Source organism: Adiantum capillus-veneris, chromosome 29 (genome assembly GCF_014529385.1).
Source record: "Adiantum capillus-veneris isolate H3 chromosome 29, ASM1452938v2, whole genome shotgun sequence".
NCBI lineage: Eukaryota > Viridiplantae > Streptophyta > Polypodiopsida > Polypodiales > Pteridaceae > Adiantum > Adiantum capillus-veneris.
In genome coordinates this window covers 36369407-36384552 of record NC_140959.1, presented here as the reverse complement: position 1 = coordinate 36384552, position 15146 = coordinate 36369407, and the positions used below count along the sequence as shown (strand labels likewise).

Genomic DNA, 15146 nt, shown 5'->3' with positions numbered 1-15146 from the left:
ACAAGATAGCTTGTGAGGAATTATTTATAATTCTGACAATCATGCAAAAATCACACACACATGGACATATGTTGCTTTGTTTGCTGACAATGTGACAGGGAGTGGAAGATTGAAAGACTCTATTAACGTCTCATAGAGGCCAAATAGAACATGGAGGCCGAAGAGGACTTACTTAAGCGACAAAACTATTTATCTATCTCTACCATTCAGATCTCTTAAGATGCAACAAAAGCATCAATTATAAAGTGGTTGTGGGTGTCGATAGTATGTTTACAAATATGTGGGCAAATGCGGCCATAGATGGAGCTCTGATCCTACAGTGTTGAATGCCAGGGAGAGTACAAAAGTGTGAAAGTGCAGCTCTAGTCAGCTCCATCCTGTGGATACGGGTGGGTGTAGATATATCATACATGAGGGAGCCCTCTGTGTTTCTGTCCTGGATCGCTCGTCTGTGTAGTTGTAATTGTCCATAGTTAGGATCTCTCGATAGCTGAATGGATTTCAATTGGGTACAGGAGGAGGCATATGGATTCTTTGGTTTCGACAATAAGGCAAAGACAGTCATTCAGGACTGGGCTGCAGAACTCTCTTTCAGAGCCCTCATTGTAGGATTGAACGGATTCAATTTACCATGATATTCATTGCTGGAAGCATTAATGAGATCATTTTGATGGGAAGAATCATGGTTGAGATCATTTGATGGGAAGAGGCATTGTGGTGATTGTTTTTTTGTTTGAGGAATGTGCGGCATGCTTGATGAACACTCTTGTTTTGATCTTGGCGAAAAGATAATTTTTGGCCCCCCGAAATGAAGACTTTGATACTACTGGTCTTGAGGATGGATGCAAGATGTCCGGCTCACCCATGGACGAGGCCAAGAAGGCCAACACCCCTGTTCATGGGGTGGGCCTGGGAACAGCTAAGGAGCGGGCTTCTACTGGGAACTGCTTTGACTCTTTGATGCACCAGGAGAAGCCATCATGTGAGGAGCTACCCCAGCCCTCTTAGGGTGGTACCAGCCTGGGCAGATAAGGTTTTGGACTCCTCAGTTCTCTCTTCCATTATGTGGGGCCGGCCAGTAGGGGTGTACCACTGAGCATGTTGTGGACAGTGGAGTCCCTACTGACTCAGGCTTTGGAGTTCTCATCTCATCTGAATGACCTTGGAGTAATAGGTCTGTTAAAGGCCTTTTTGCCTTTACCTTGTTTTTTTGTGTATTGGCAGAGTAGCGTATGGCACTAGTTTGCAACTTCTTGCTATTAAACTAATTGTGGAGATCTGCAACCTGTCTTGCTATGTATTCACCTATGACAAATACTTGTCCAGAGGCTGAGGCACGGAGTGTGGCGGATGGGACTTGAGCTCTTCTTAGATAGTCGGTCTTCTGCACAGGATCATCAGAGCCTTTTTGTCACTTGGCCATGGATTATTTGTTCTTCAAGACGTTTGTAAAGATTGCAGAATTTGTTGCTGCTAGTAAGTAGTCTTTGTTTTTGCAGTGCCTAATGAGGATTATACATGGAATGTGCAAGGGATTGATAAACCCCAATTTGTGCTGTATTTGGGCAGATTGAGATAGGAGTTATATAGATGTTTGGTCGGGGATGCATTGATGATACAACGCATCAGGTATACAAGAGCTGTATTTAGGGGTGAGCAAAGGAGGCAGGAAGGAGGGCAGCCCTAGTCACCTGTGTTTTCTGGCAACTCTGTGGCGTTTTTGCTTGCAGCAGTGGCAACATGGGTGCCGTAGGCTGATCCGGTGCTGTATTGGACTTGATTGAGCGATAGGAAGTTTGCTGATCCGGTGCCGTATTGGACTTGATTGAGAGATAGAAAGTTTGCTGTTTTTCCTGGTGTTTACTCCAGCTCGGGGCTGATTTGAGTATGTGGAGGCTATGGACACTCGTCTACGACTTCCCCGTTTTCTGGCCTTACCAAGGGGAACCCCGTGGAGGATTCAGGATATGAAGCATTGCTGGATTGCTTCGGTTCTTCCAGATGGAGTTTACCTTGGCTTCCGGCAAGGGGAGCAAGCTTGCGACTTTCGGATCCAGAAGGGGAGACATTCTCTTCTTCTTCGAGAAAAGCGTTTGGACAACAGTGGGATCCTCTTCAGTACTTGTGGAGCGGGTTCTTATGGTTGTGTTTCCTTCGAGGAGATGGATTGGCTGATTTGTTGGGTCTTTTGTAATTTCACATTTATCTGTGGAGTTGTTGAAAAGTTATCTCTATAGAGGTCCGAGGACTGTATATAGGCTGATCTGGAGTTCCAGCCTTGTCATGCACAAGAAGATGTGGAGTGTCCGCTCGTCTTCAAAGAGGGGTAGCAGGTTGATGACTCAGCCTTTATACTAGGTTGCAGATTGTGGATGACAGAAGGGGATGACTTTCCTCCCAGAAGAAGAGGATGTACGTCGATTTTGTCTTTTCTATGTAAGGGTGGAAGTTTCAGTTCCGGCTTCAGTCGACTCTTGTTTATCCCGTATGCAACAGACCTGGTGTCGTGTTGCTCCGCTTTCACTGTGGGAAATGGGGGTAAAGATGCAGATCGGGCCTATTTGAAGCTGGATATGCTCAGCAGGTCAAAAAGTACAAAAGGTGCTTGAGGAGATTTCTGGAATGTCTTCTCATGCACTGCATTGACAACGGGATATGCTAAGCAATGCCTTGGTTAGAAATATTGTGCTCGCCAATGCTAAGTGATATTTATGCCAAATGTGATGCTGCCTTGGCTATCAGTATGCCAAAAGCGGTGCACTTTAGTTAGCACTGAGAGTGCTTGAGGAGCTTATTTATTAGAATGTCGCCTCTCAAAGCAAGCAGGTTTGTGACCCGCCACAAGGTAAGATGCCTTGGATGATCACCTTGGATTTATGTGTGTTTAAGGACTTGGAGAAAGGAAGGTGAGCTCGAAACCAGATGAATAGTTTTCATTGTTTGAAGCCAAAGCCAATCTCCGTTCATTGAGGGGCTTGAGCACATGCAACTATGAGGGCTTGGAAATGGGTCGAGAAGACTTCAATATTATGATTTGATTGGGAGCAAAACATTGGTTCTAGATTGATGTCTTTGCTGGAGCTAATGACCTTACCCACTATTGTTTATCATCTAGGTGATTGTTAGTGGTCGAGTCGACCAAACTTTGTACTATTTATTTCAGTTTTGGATGATATAGTGCTCGAGCACATGCAGCTATGAGGGCTTGGAAATGGGTCGAGAAGACTTCAATATTATGATTTGATTGGGAGCAAAACATTGGTTCTAGATTGATGTCTTTGCTGGAGCTAATGACCTTACCCACTATTGTTTATTATCTAGGTGATTGTTAATGGTCGAGTCGACCAAACTTTGTACTATTTATTTCATTCGGGTCTATTTTGGCTTTTATCTCTCTGTTTCTGCTCCTTTTCCTCTACCACCTCTCACAGCCAGAGGCCTCGTGCCTTCTCGGTCCACCTTGCGAACACATATCCCACGACATTGGTGTATGTATTGGAGTTGGCTTTGCCAGGCAGAGGGGGATTCTTCTATCTCAAGTTCCACTTCTTGTACGATCATCTGACTTCAGAGGATAAGGTTTAGAGGTGAAGCATGTGGTGCCAGATGCTTAGCCGACTATGACAATAGTTTGAGGAGGTTTTGTTGGAGGGTAGACTACTTCTATCTCCATGTTCTCCCTCTATCTCCATGTTCTCCCTTCACTGATGGTAGTGTGGCCCTACAGATTTGGTCACTTATATGCCCTTTTGTGAACTTGTCAGTACTAATTGTGGGACAGGTTTGAAGTCTCTTATGGGCGGTATTCTTGATGTTCAACAACATATTTGTTCTGAGATCCTTTGGATGGCAGATTTGCACGCAGCGTCGATAGTTGGTTGGGACATCTAGTTCCTACTTTTACAGTCTGTAATATATGGAGGCTTCGCTCGTACAACCCTTTGGAGAGATCCAACCTTGGGTATTCCATTCCAATTTTCGCAATTCCTCTAGGCGGTTCCTTTACTTTCATGTTTAATATTGGTATTATGTTGTGTATTGCATAGTGGGCTGGGTATATTCTTTGAAGCACAAGTGGAAAAGTACAAAGTTTTGATAGAGATTCCAGGAAGCAAGTTATAATAGGGGGAGTGAATTGATCCCTGAAGGCTGCACGCTTTAGGACACACCTATTTCCCTTATCCATAGAGTGGCCTGGAGTTTTTGTATAAGTGGATATTGGTCCTTCTTGGACTAGGACCTAATTTGAGTTTGTCCAGACATTTTCTTCATAGTGGAGGGACAGTTTTTCGATTCTGTCAAATTTTGGTGCTAGGTTCCTTGGTTATATTTTTTCGGCGCCACCTATCTTGGGTGTTCTAGTTGCAGAGGTGGAGAGTGCTGGAGAGTTGCAGTAGTTATCCATGGTCCGGAAGCTCTCACTTCGGAGGGGATGTGGAGCGAGCTTGGAGTCAACTCTCGTGGACTACTTCCTTTCAAATCTTGTGGTTCCATGTACATTGGATAGGATTGACAGGCTTTTTGTGGCTTTCTCTAGCGCCTTGTCCATCTCTTGCAAAGCTGGGGAGCAGGGTCTCTTGATCTTGTTGTATTAGCTGCAGTCTCAATATTGATGTGTATATGTTTCTGCTGGGTGTATGTTGAATGTTCTTGACTCACCTTGAGAGTGGGATGATATTCTCTTTGAAAGTATTCTAGACAGAGGAAGATCAATAGAACTTTTCACTCAGATCTGATGGAGTTCCTTCAGATTTACTTGCAGTTCACTCATTATACTGGTGGTTGTAGCAGTTCTCTATGGTTCCTCGTCATTGATAGGCTCGGTTCTCCGCATTCTGTGGACTTCCCATGGCGGCTTTGAGATTCAAGCATGCGATATGTGACCAGAGGTGCAGATTTTCGACTCTTTTTTATTGGGTGGGATATTTGTGAATTAGGAAATGATCTGGATACCCACAATTTCACTTTTGATGCTATCTCTTGGAGTATTCGACAACAATACTCCATACAGATGCTGGTGTAGCGACCGATGAGTTGGTGGACTTGAGAAGATTCTTGGTAGAGCTCGGTTCTTCCCCAATGGACACCATTTTACTTTGTGGATGTGTAGTGGTTGGATGCTATAGTGGTCACGTACTGTTTGACCTCGGAGTTTTTTTGCAGATATCCTCGTCCACAAAATCCTCACTACAGTTGCAGATTGCCCACTCTAGCTCCTTGGCCCATTTTCGGGGGATAATTTTTGAGAGGTGAGCCGTGGGCTGCTGGTTGTGAGAGATGCGAGAGAGGATAAGAGCAGAAAAAGAGAGATGAATGGCAACAAGAACCAAAATAAACAGTAAAATTCTTGAAACTGAGATGAACTGTACAAGGTATGCGGTGGTGGCGATGGGCTGAAAACTGAAAAATGTTGGCTGATCTGAGGGCTGAATCTGAAAACACTCGGCTGATCTGTTACCAAGGCGGAAAACTGAAAACGCTGGCTGATCTGGTACTATGGGCTGGAAACTGACGGCGAGGCAATCTGCTACTCATGGCTGAAAACGCTGGTGGGCTGAATGTGCTAATGGAAAAAGGCCATGGGTGTTGATGGTGGAGTTGCTAGCAAAACGCTAGAGCTGGTGAGGTATTGTGGGTACTGGTGCTGGTACTGAGGTACTAACTTATGGTTGAGAATAGACTCCTAGGGCCTAGGCTCACTTACATATGGGGTAAAAGCTAGGTAGGGAAATCATAGTTATCGGGGAGCTGTATACACTTGTCATATAGAGGGTAATTGGTGAACAAAACGAGAGTATTTCTCTCTCTCTCTCTCTCTCTCTTCACAGTGACAAGAGACTCAGAGAGCCGTGTTGAGTTGTAAGTGACATTCATGTACGATTATATCATATATCTTTATTAAGATTGATCATTGGGCAAAATGTGTGCACATATACATTGCATTGTGAACACCTATTCTGTCTATAGATAACTTTTTATATACACAAAATTGGTGATTTGGTCAGACGTTTCAGTGAGGCCTTAGCCTAGGGTGAAACGTTTCGGGGTGAAATCCCCACGTTTCAAGTCTGAAACGCTTTGCGGTTATGCTGACCCATGTCTGGTCACAAATCCATCCTTTATAAGCTGAAGAAGATGCTCTATATAGAAAGCCATCCTTGTACCCAAGTCATGTGTCGGCTGTATCCATGTCCTCCTAGTATCCAATTTTGTCAAGTCCTACATGATGAGCCTAGTAATCTTTGTGTGTGAGAGAGATTTAGGGCGCATCTAGGGAGTACTGAAATGGGGGTAGTTTGTCCATACTAAAGCCATACAGTTGGAACCAAGATGCCATCTGTGCATACCGATACGATCCATCTTCCAAGTTGTTGTGATGCTAGTTGTCGTGACTCGTGAGGACTCTAGAGCTAAGCGAGCACATTTGTCTCTAGGGAGAGCCCAGATGCTATGCACAAAAGAGATTTATCGAGTGAACGCCTCCAATACCAACGGAGGGGCAACGAGAATCTAGGGCTTTCTAAACGGTCAGTGGCTTGCTCACATGGGCCTTCACCATCATCATGAAAGAATGACAACTCAAGGAATTGACCTGCTACTCTAGAGTTTGGATTCACACATAGTATAGCTACACTAGCTCGAAAAAATAACAGAGTACAAATGTGGTGTCCGATTAAGTGTCCGACCAAGTGGGCGTCCGTTCATTGAATCCGCCAACATTTTCCCTTCTTAGCTCGTGTCGTCCCTTGACATAACCTTGTGCACTCTGGTCGTTATGTTTGTTTTCAAGGTTGGTCTTTAGCTTGGAAAGTGCTTTGTCGTTGATGACGCTCCCCCCTTCCTTGAATGGTTCATATCTCTTGTGTAATGGTTGATGTGTATGTTGGGCTTCTATTGCCGAAGCAATTTTGCATCTTGTTGCTCATTCTCCTCTTTGTTGCCACTTTTGGCCGTGAAGACGGCTTTTGATGTGCCTGCCTTTGTCGTTGACTTGATGATGGACCCGCTCTTGGTATCCTGCAATACTTCACTAACTTCAACACTATTGAGTTCCTTGTGTTTGTTGTTGATAGCTCTCATAAATCTCCATCCATCAGTGGTGTCAACTTTTTTGTGACCATCCACTGATGGTCCCCATATCTCCACTTTGTATAGCATGGAAGAATGACGTGAGTGTGGAAGAGCCAAAGCTTTGTTCGAGGTTCTTGGAACTGACTTGCGGACACATCATCCCAAGTGGGTGCCCGCTCATTGAATCCGCCAACATTTTCCCCTTCTTAGCTCGTGTCGTCCCTTGACATAACCTTGTGCAATCTGGTTGTTATGGTTGTCTTCAAGGCTGGTCTTTAGCTTGGAAAGTGCTTTGTTGTTGATGACGCTCCCTCCTTTCTTAAATGGTTCATATCTCCTGTGTAATGGTTCATGTGTTTTGTTGGGCTTCTATTGCCGAAGCAATTTTGCATCTTGTTGCTCATTCTCCTCTTTGTTGCCACTTTTGGCCGTGAAGATGGCTTTTGATGTGCCTGCCTTTGTCGTTGACTTGATGATGGACCCGCTCTTGGTATCTTGCAATACTTCACTAACTTCAACACTGTTGAGTTCCTTGTGTTTGTTGTTGATAGCTCTCATACATCTCCATCGATCAGTGCTATCAACTCTATTGTGATGATTCATTGATGGTCCCCATATTTGTATAGCATGGCAGAAATGACGTGAGTGTTGAAGAGCCAAAGCTTTGTTCGAGGTTCTTGGAACTGAACTTGCGAACACATCATCCCAAGTGGGCGCCCATTCATTGAATGTGCCAACATTTTCCCCTTCTTAGCTTGGTTGTCCCTTGACATAACCTTGTGCAATCTGGTTGTTATGGTTGTCTTCAAGGCTGGTCTTTAGCTTGGAAAGTGCTTTGTTGTTGATGACGCTCCCCCCTTTCTTAAATGGTTCATATCTCCTGTGTAATGGTTCATGTGTTTGTTGGGCTTCTGTTGCTGAAGCAATTTTGCATCTTGTTGCTCATTCTCCTCTTTGTTGCCACTTTTGGCCGTGAAGATGGCTTTTGATGTGCTTGCCTTTGTTGTTGACTTGATGATGGACCCGCTCTTGGTATCCTGCAATACTTCACTAACTTCAATACTGTTGAGTTTCTTGTGTTTGTTGTTGATAGCTCTCATACATCTCCATCCATCAATGCTGTCAACTCTATTGTGATAATCCACTGATGGTCCCCATATCTCCACTTTGTATAGCATGGCAGAAATGACGTGAGTGTTGAAGAGCCAAAGCTTTGTTCGAGGTTCCTGGAAGTGAACTTGCGAACGCATCATCTCAAGTCTCCTTAGTGTTGCATAAGCTTTGGTTAATCTCGCTCCTATTTCTCTTTTTAAGGAGAATACTGCGCCACTGAAGACCACCCCGAGATAGGTATATGAATATGTATACTCCATAGTCTCTTGACCATATATAAAGGTGGGAGCGAACCTGGTGACCCATTGTGCTGTGATGTTAGACATCATTAGAGAATATGAAATCAGCACAACATCATCGGCATATAACAAGAGCGGAATCCATATCTGTTCAAAATATAGTCAAGAGTGGAGAAACCTCTCCTGAACCTTGCTTGCCCTGATGCTCGTATGTCCTCTCTCTGCCCATCTACTCAACTCTTGCTCAAGAATAGATGTGTATAACCTAGCCAATGTGTGACCAACCATGATGGTGGGATAATTCCCGAGAAGCATGGGATCTCTTGACTTGAAGAGAGGCAAATCGTCCAAGTCTGAGGAAAACCCTCATACATAGCTCGATCAAACATCATAGCAAGAGGTTGTGCAAGCGTATCTCTGGCATGAATGAAGTGCTCTTCCACCAAACCATCATGATCATGCGCTCTCCCTATCCTCAAAAACACTCTCCTATGGTTGAAACGTAAAAAACAAACAAATTATACACTCAAAATAACAATTTTTCATCTTGTTAGTGGTTTTCCTTGCTCTCTCAGCAGTAAAGAAAGTACACGTTTCTGGGCATGTCTCTGGTGGGTCAGGCAAGGGTGGCTGAGAGATGTGGCATATTCCCACGTCTCTAGGGAGGTGATGGGTGGTGGTGGTGAATGCTTATGAAATAGCCTCCATGCCTCGCCTGAATCCTTACTCATAAATAGTTGATACAGATCCCGCTCTAAGTGGGACAAGTAGGCCCTCTTCTTTCGTGGCACTAGGTGGAAAAAGATAATCCATGACTGTCTATGTGTGGTAATGCCCATGAGCACCTCTCTCTGTAATCTGACCTTCGTCTCCCTACACACCTCATCATACCAGCTATTCTAGGGTATGCTCCCAGATCGTCTTTGTGTAGGTGCCTTTGATGCTGCATCATGGAGCGTCTCTGTCAGTATATGAGTGAGCTCATCTAATGGCCGTCCTGACTCTTGAGTGCATAGATGTCTGCATATCTTATCTGTGTACACAGAGTCCGTCTCCCTCGTAAAGATATACCGAGTGTGTGAAGTTGTGCTGAATTGAAACGTGAGAGTGAAAGACAAGATAGCATGATCAATTGCTACTCCAACCGGCCTAGTGCCCACCATGAAATCATGAAAAGATGAAATGTGAACCATAACATCCATTATACTAGCACCATGTCGATGTGGAAAGCATGTAAAACCTTTCGCTATCGGGGATCTTTGTAGGCCATTCAAAAAGGCCAATCCATGTGCAGTCCCTGTGTCTATCAAGTATTGTCTCTCTAACATCAAGTTCCCTCAACATCTCCTTTGGAGTATCATAGAATACTGTCTGGTGATGAGCAGTCCTAGCATTGAAGTCCCCCAAGAGGATATTGTCACCATCCCTACAAAACTCCCAAATGTCATCATCCAAAATAGAAAAGGGGGACTGCCCTCTAGATGAGCATACACTAATGTGTTAGGAGGAAAGTAACAAATAGCAATGTAGAGGTATTTGTTTGTCTCTGTCCTCAGTCTCACCCACATGTACCTAGCATGCTCATCCTTGCGGGCTATATGTATCAATGGTTGCAAATCTTCTCTAAATAGAATTGTCACCCCTCCTGAGCCCCGCCCTCTATGCTTTGATTTGAGTCTCGTGCCTTCAAGCTGTCTCCCATCTTTGTATCCACTAACATGTGGCATGGATTGCTGAGGGGCCTGATGTGTCTCAGATAGAAGATAATGTCTCTTCAAGTGAAACTATCCTCAAAAGCACCTACATCAAGACATTGTTATGTGCAGCGGAATTAATTAATGGTGAATGCTCAATGCATACTCAAGGTTCCTTTTACTGCATGAGAGAGTTCTTTTTACTTCATGAGAGACGTGCAAAGACTAGAGAGAAAAGAGAGTGATACTGTGAATGAAGGTTCACAGAGAGAGAGAGAGAGAGAGAGAGAGAGAGAGAGAGAGAGGAGACTAACACCAGATGGGGTCCCAAACCCCCTTCCAAAGGCCCCCCTCTCTATCGCTAGAGAGGTATTGCTTTAGATTGCACAAATGTTGATACAATGGTACTAGATGCTGATGGGAACTTGATGTAGGTGCTTGGTTCTGCGAGGCTAAGGGATGAAATGCAAAAAAGCTAATGGGACTGATGGGATCTGTGAACGACAACAAGGCTATGGGCTGTTTTGCTAACGCCGATGTCGACAATGGGCTGAAAACTGAAAACACTGGCTGATCCGAGGGCTAATTCCGAAAACAGTGGCTGATCAGCTAGATGGGCTAAAAGCGCTGGTGGGCTGAATGTGTTGATGGAAAAACGCCATGGGTGTTGATGGTAGAACTGCTAGCAAAAACGCTAGAGGTGCTGAGGTACTGCGAGTACTGGTGTTGGTACCGACTTATGGTTGAGAAGTGACCCCTAGGGTCACTTATATATGGGGTTAAAGCTGGGTAGAGCAATGCCACTTAAAAACCCACGATCTCTAAATGATGATAAAATGTCACTTATTAATAAGTTGATGGACTATTAGTAAGAGGTGATTCACATGCAAATTTACCTAGGCTTGGTACTAATGGGAATACTCCCCAATGCCTACACCAAGTGGACATTGGTTTTTCTCTCGTGCAATCAGAGGGTATGTAGCTACTCTAAAGTGACTAGACATGCATGTCCTTCGTATAGACTCATAATGGCGCTAGAACACTGCCTAGGCTGACTAAAAGTCTAGAAATAGGAGTTATAGCTGTCCACATGCACATAGGATAGATGTCCACTTGACATGTCCCCCTTTTCAAGATGAGTAGTGATATCGAGCTACATGGCTTTTGTGCAGTCCGCCAACTCCTCAGGAAATCTTTGAAATTTTTTTCGTCGGTCCACTTTGTTGCGTGGGTCTCAGGCCGCGCCGAAAACGATGCAGAATAAGCTGCTCTGGCTCCTTGTCTTCAACTTCATCTACAGTCTAGTTCATCTTCTTTAAGAATCTCCTTTGAAGGATCTCCTTGAAACAACTTCAACCACAATTTCATACACATCTTTTACTTTTCGGATGACTAGAAAAGAACTATGCTTGCTAAATGACTGTGGGTGGAATGCTAAAGGGAATACCAATGCTTGATGGTGTAACACATAAAGACGATGACGAAAATACAAGAGACCGTCATGAATGAGAGACTCAAAAAATGCATACTGACTCTTCATGTGAACAAAAGATACTTCTTGAATGGAGATTGTGGAACGCGATTCGAGAGCCAAGATCTGTCCTTCGTGACTGATCGTATCTGCAATGGGTTAGCTTTACTAGGAACATAATTAATCAAACCACCAAATTGCTCACAAGGTTGGAACCATCAAGCTTGACGGTCACTCCAAGGTGTACTCAGTACAGACTGTAGCCACTTGAAGGCTTGTTGATCCTTAATAACAATTAAGTTTCTATCATGCGGAAAATGATTTTTAGCCTGTAGAGAACGAATGACATAGAGAGGTTCCTTATCATGCAAGGTCTGATTTTTTCTAGACTGTGGGACTGTGTATTGAGAGAGACTATGGGACTGCATACTTTGGGGAGTGTTTGAAAATAGTCCAATGCTCTAGACCAAGAGGTGGTTGGTCGTTTCGGCGAAAGGGCGGGACTGCGTACTTTATTCTCTTTCAAAACATGAGAGTGAGAGATTAACGACAAAGATGGAATATTCTTCTCACAGCGAATAACCATGGGAGAGGCACCTTTGACCGCGAGAGAGAGAGAGAGAGAGAGAGAGAGAGAGAGAGAGAGAGAGAGAGAGAGAGAGAGAGAGAGAGAGAGAGAGAGAGAGAGAGAGAGAGAGAGTCTTCTTTCCCATTAACTTGTGGATCAAAATTTTTAAACCACTTCATGCCAAAGATCATATCACATCTAGATAGAGGAGAAACAATAAACTTGAGACGAAAATCTACGTTCTGGTCACATTAGGACATTCATGCGTGAGTGAGGAGTGCATGTCAGGAGCAAATCTAGAGACCATAATGGGATTCACCGGAATAGTTTCTAATTGTGCGCTCTTCACAAGAGAAACACTAATCACATCATGCATACTGCGAGAATCAAACAAGATTGCATTACGATGACGATTCACATGACCATAACACTTCATGAGAGACTCGTCTAGATGATCATTAGAAACTTGGGGCACATTAGTTTTCTCATTTATGACACTAACAGAAGATGTGGATTTTGTGGGTTCTTTTCTTGGTGCTTTCTTAGGATAATCTCTTTTTATGCGACCTTCAATGTGACACTAAAAATATCTTTCCTTTTTTTCCATACTCGGTTCGTTCTTCAATACTAAACCAATCTCTTACTATTCTCGAGCAAATTTTCATGAGGTATTTTTTGAGTTTTAGCCTTTCCTTTATTATCACTGTTAGGTGAGGAATGTTGTACTCGAACCAACTCTTTCATGCGTTGGTCTCGTTGCGCCTCGTGCTTTAGCTCCATAGCTGCCCTCTTTTCTTCAGTTGCTATGCGTTGAGCTTCGCGTGCTTGCTCACTCTCTAACTCCATAGCTGTCCTCTTTTCTTCACGTTCCCTTTCTAGAGCCGTTCTTTCCCTTTTGAAAGTCTCCATAGAATTTGGTGCAATCGGTGGCGTAGATGGGGATGGAGGAGGATCTAGAAACAATCCTCTTGGTGTAGAGACTTCTTTTTCTCCAATTCCACTTTCTCTTCACCTTCACGAAAGGTATCCATTCCGCTTTTGATGACCATGCACTGAGTACTTGGGTACTAGGGGTGTTTGGGTACTTGGGTTCTTGGGGTTCTTGGAGTACTTGGGTACGGCTTGCAATCCACGTTTAAGAAGGCTTTTCTCTTACTCAAGCTGAACTCCTTCTTGCGGGTGCACCCCTTTGCGGCCTTGCGCTCACACCAAGCTTGCTTTTTCCCACCTTACGTCGATTGGTCTACCGCAATGTGCAAGGTCCGCTCTCAATGAGTGGAAAAGAAGGAGGGGAGGCTGGACAAGCCTTTCTTTTCTGGGTTACTTGTCACTCTTCAAAAACACAGATTAGAGAGATCGACATACTAAGTGGTCTTGGGTTACACGCAATCTCAAACAAGCAGCAATTTTTTTTTGTGGTTCTTTATGGATTAATTGCCTTCAAGAGAGAGCGATGAAGACAGGAGCGCGCCTGGTGCGCGATGGACTAAGGGTGGGAGTGCCTAATAAGTTCTGGATTGGGACAGTCATTCTTTAGGTTCTTTTCATGAGTGGTGATACCGAACACTGCCAAACAGCTCTGATACCAATGTTATGTGCAACAGAAGTGATTGATGGTGAATGCTCAGTATGAGTGCTGAGTGCGTACTCAAGGTTCCTTTTATTGAATGAGAGAGTTCCTTTTACTTCATAAGAGATGTGTAAAGACTAGAGAGAAAAGAGAGAATGATATTGTGAATGAAGGTTGAGAGAGAGAGAGAGAGAGAGAGAGAGAGAGAGAGAGAGAGAGAGAGAGAGAGAGAGAGAGAGAGAGAGAGAAGACTAACACCAGATGGGGTCCCAAACCCCCTCCAAGGGCCCACCTCTCTATTGCTAGAGAGGTATTTGTTTTAGATTGCACAAATGCTGTTACAATGGTACTAGATGCTGAGATGTTGATGGGAACTTGATGTAGGTGCTTGGTTCTGCAAGGCTAAGGGCTGAAATGCAGAAACTCTAATGGGTTGATGGGATCTGCGAAGTGCGACGAGGCTATGGGCTGATTTTCTAGCGCCGATGCTACTGTTATTTTTAAGCATAGCTACCAAGCTATGGAGAAAGCTTGGGAAATTGAAGGTAAGTATATGGTTGGTACTCTCAAAACTTGGCATAAATACCGAGATATGACTCGAGAAATGTGGTCTCACGTGATAAGAATGGAGTTTTTACAAAACTTTATTGACTAGTAAGTATATGGCTGTTTCTATGAGCTCAAGCATAGCTACCAAGCTATGGCTTAAACAAGTAGACCTCACTGTTTTTTCTTTTTTTAAAATCTCTATAACCTAGCTTGTCTAAAGTAATTAAATTTTGTAAAGATGGACATGGATAACAACTGATATAGTCCATTAATACCTGTAAAACACATCCAAGGCTAACTGAATTGTTGTCTTGTTTGGATGGATGCAGGTAAGGACTCTATCTTATCTTGGAGGGTTTCTTTTCTTTGGCAAGCAGCACTTCTGTTATGAAATATCCATTGAAAAGCACACACACACACAACACACACACACACAGAGAGAGAGAGAGAGAGAGAGAGAGAGAGAGGAAATGAAATGAAATGTTATATTAATGTCTTCAAAAGGCCAAAATGACCTATGAGACCAAAGCGTTACAATGTGGTGGATCTGATACAAAGTCAGAGTAGCAAAATGAAATGACAAAAGGATGAGATATAAATACTATGAAATCCTAAGCTTGTAGGTGTGAATTAAGCAGCTAGCTGGGATAGCTAAACCACAAGTCACAAGAGATCCAACATTGGTGGCTAGCGGGTCTCATCAATCTCTTCCATGGTCGGCAGTCTGATAGGGCGTCGTGCATGTCGAGCCAAAGTGATCCGGATCCTCTGATGTAGCCTCCGTCGATGCTGTGTAGTCTTCCGCATTCGTGGGCGTCTGGATTTTCCCAATTCAGTCGCTCGGTCGATCTATGTGCCTTTGGTGTGAGGC

General features: G+C 43.9%; 1 protein-coding gene and 1 long non-coding RNA gene across 3 annotated transcripts in view; both read left to right on the top strand.

Annotated features, from left to right (window-relative positions):
- Window positions 1–15146, top strand: part of LOC147419043 (membrane-associated protein VIPP1, chloroplastic-like) — a 58964-nt gene that overhangs the window by 25062 nt on the left and 18756 nt on the right. The gene's annotated exons all lie outside the window — the stretch shown is intronic.
- On the top strand, window positions 4–13970 carry LOC147419044 (uncharacterized). 2 transcript variants are annotated; one of them, XR_015187137.1, is made up of 3 exons: window positions 4–389; window positions 516–1476; window positions 1570–13970. It is a non-coding gene; the product is annotated as an uncharacterized LOC147419044 (long non-coding RNA). The 2 variants fall into 2 exon arrangements; XR_015187136.1 differs by having other exon boundaries at window positions 4–1476.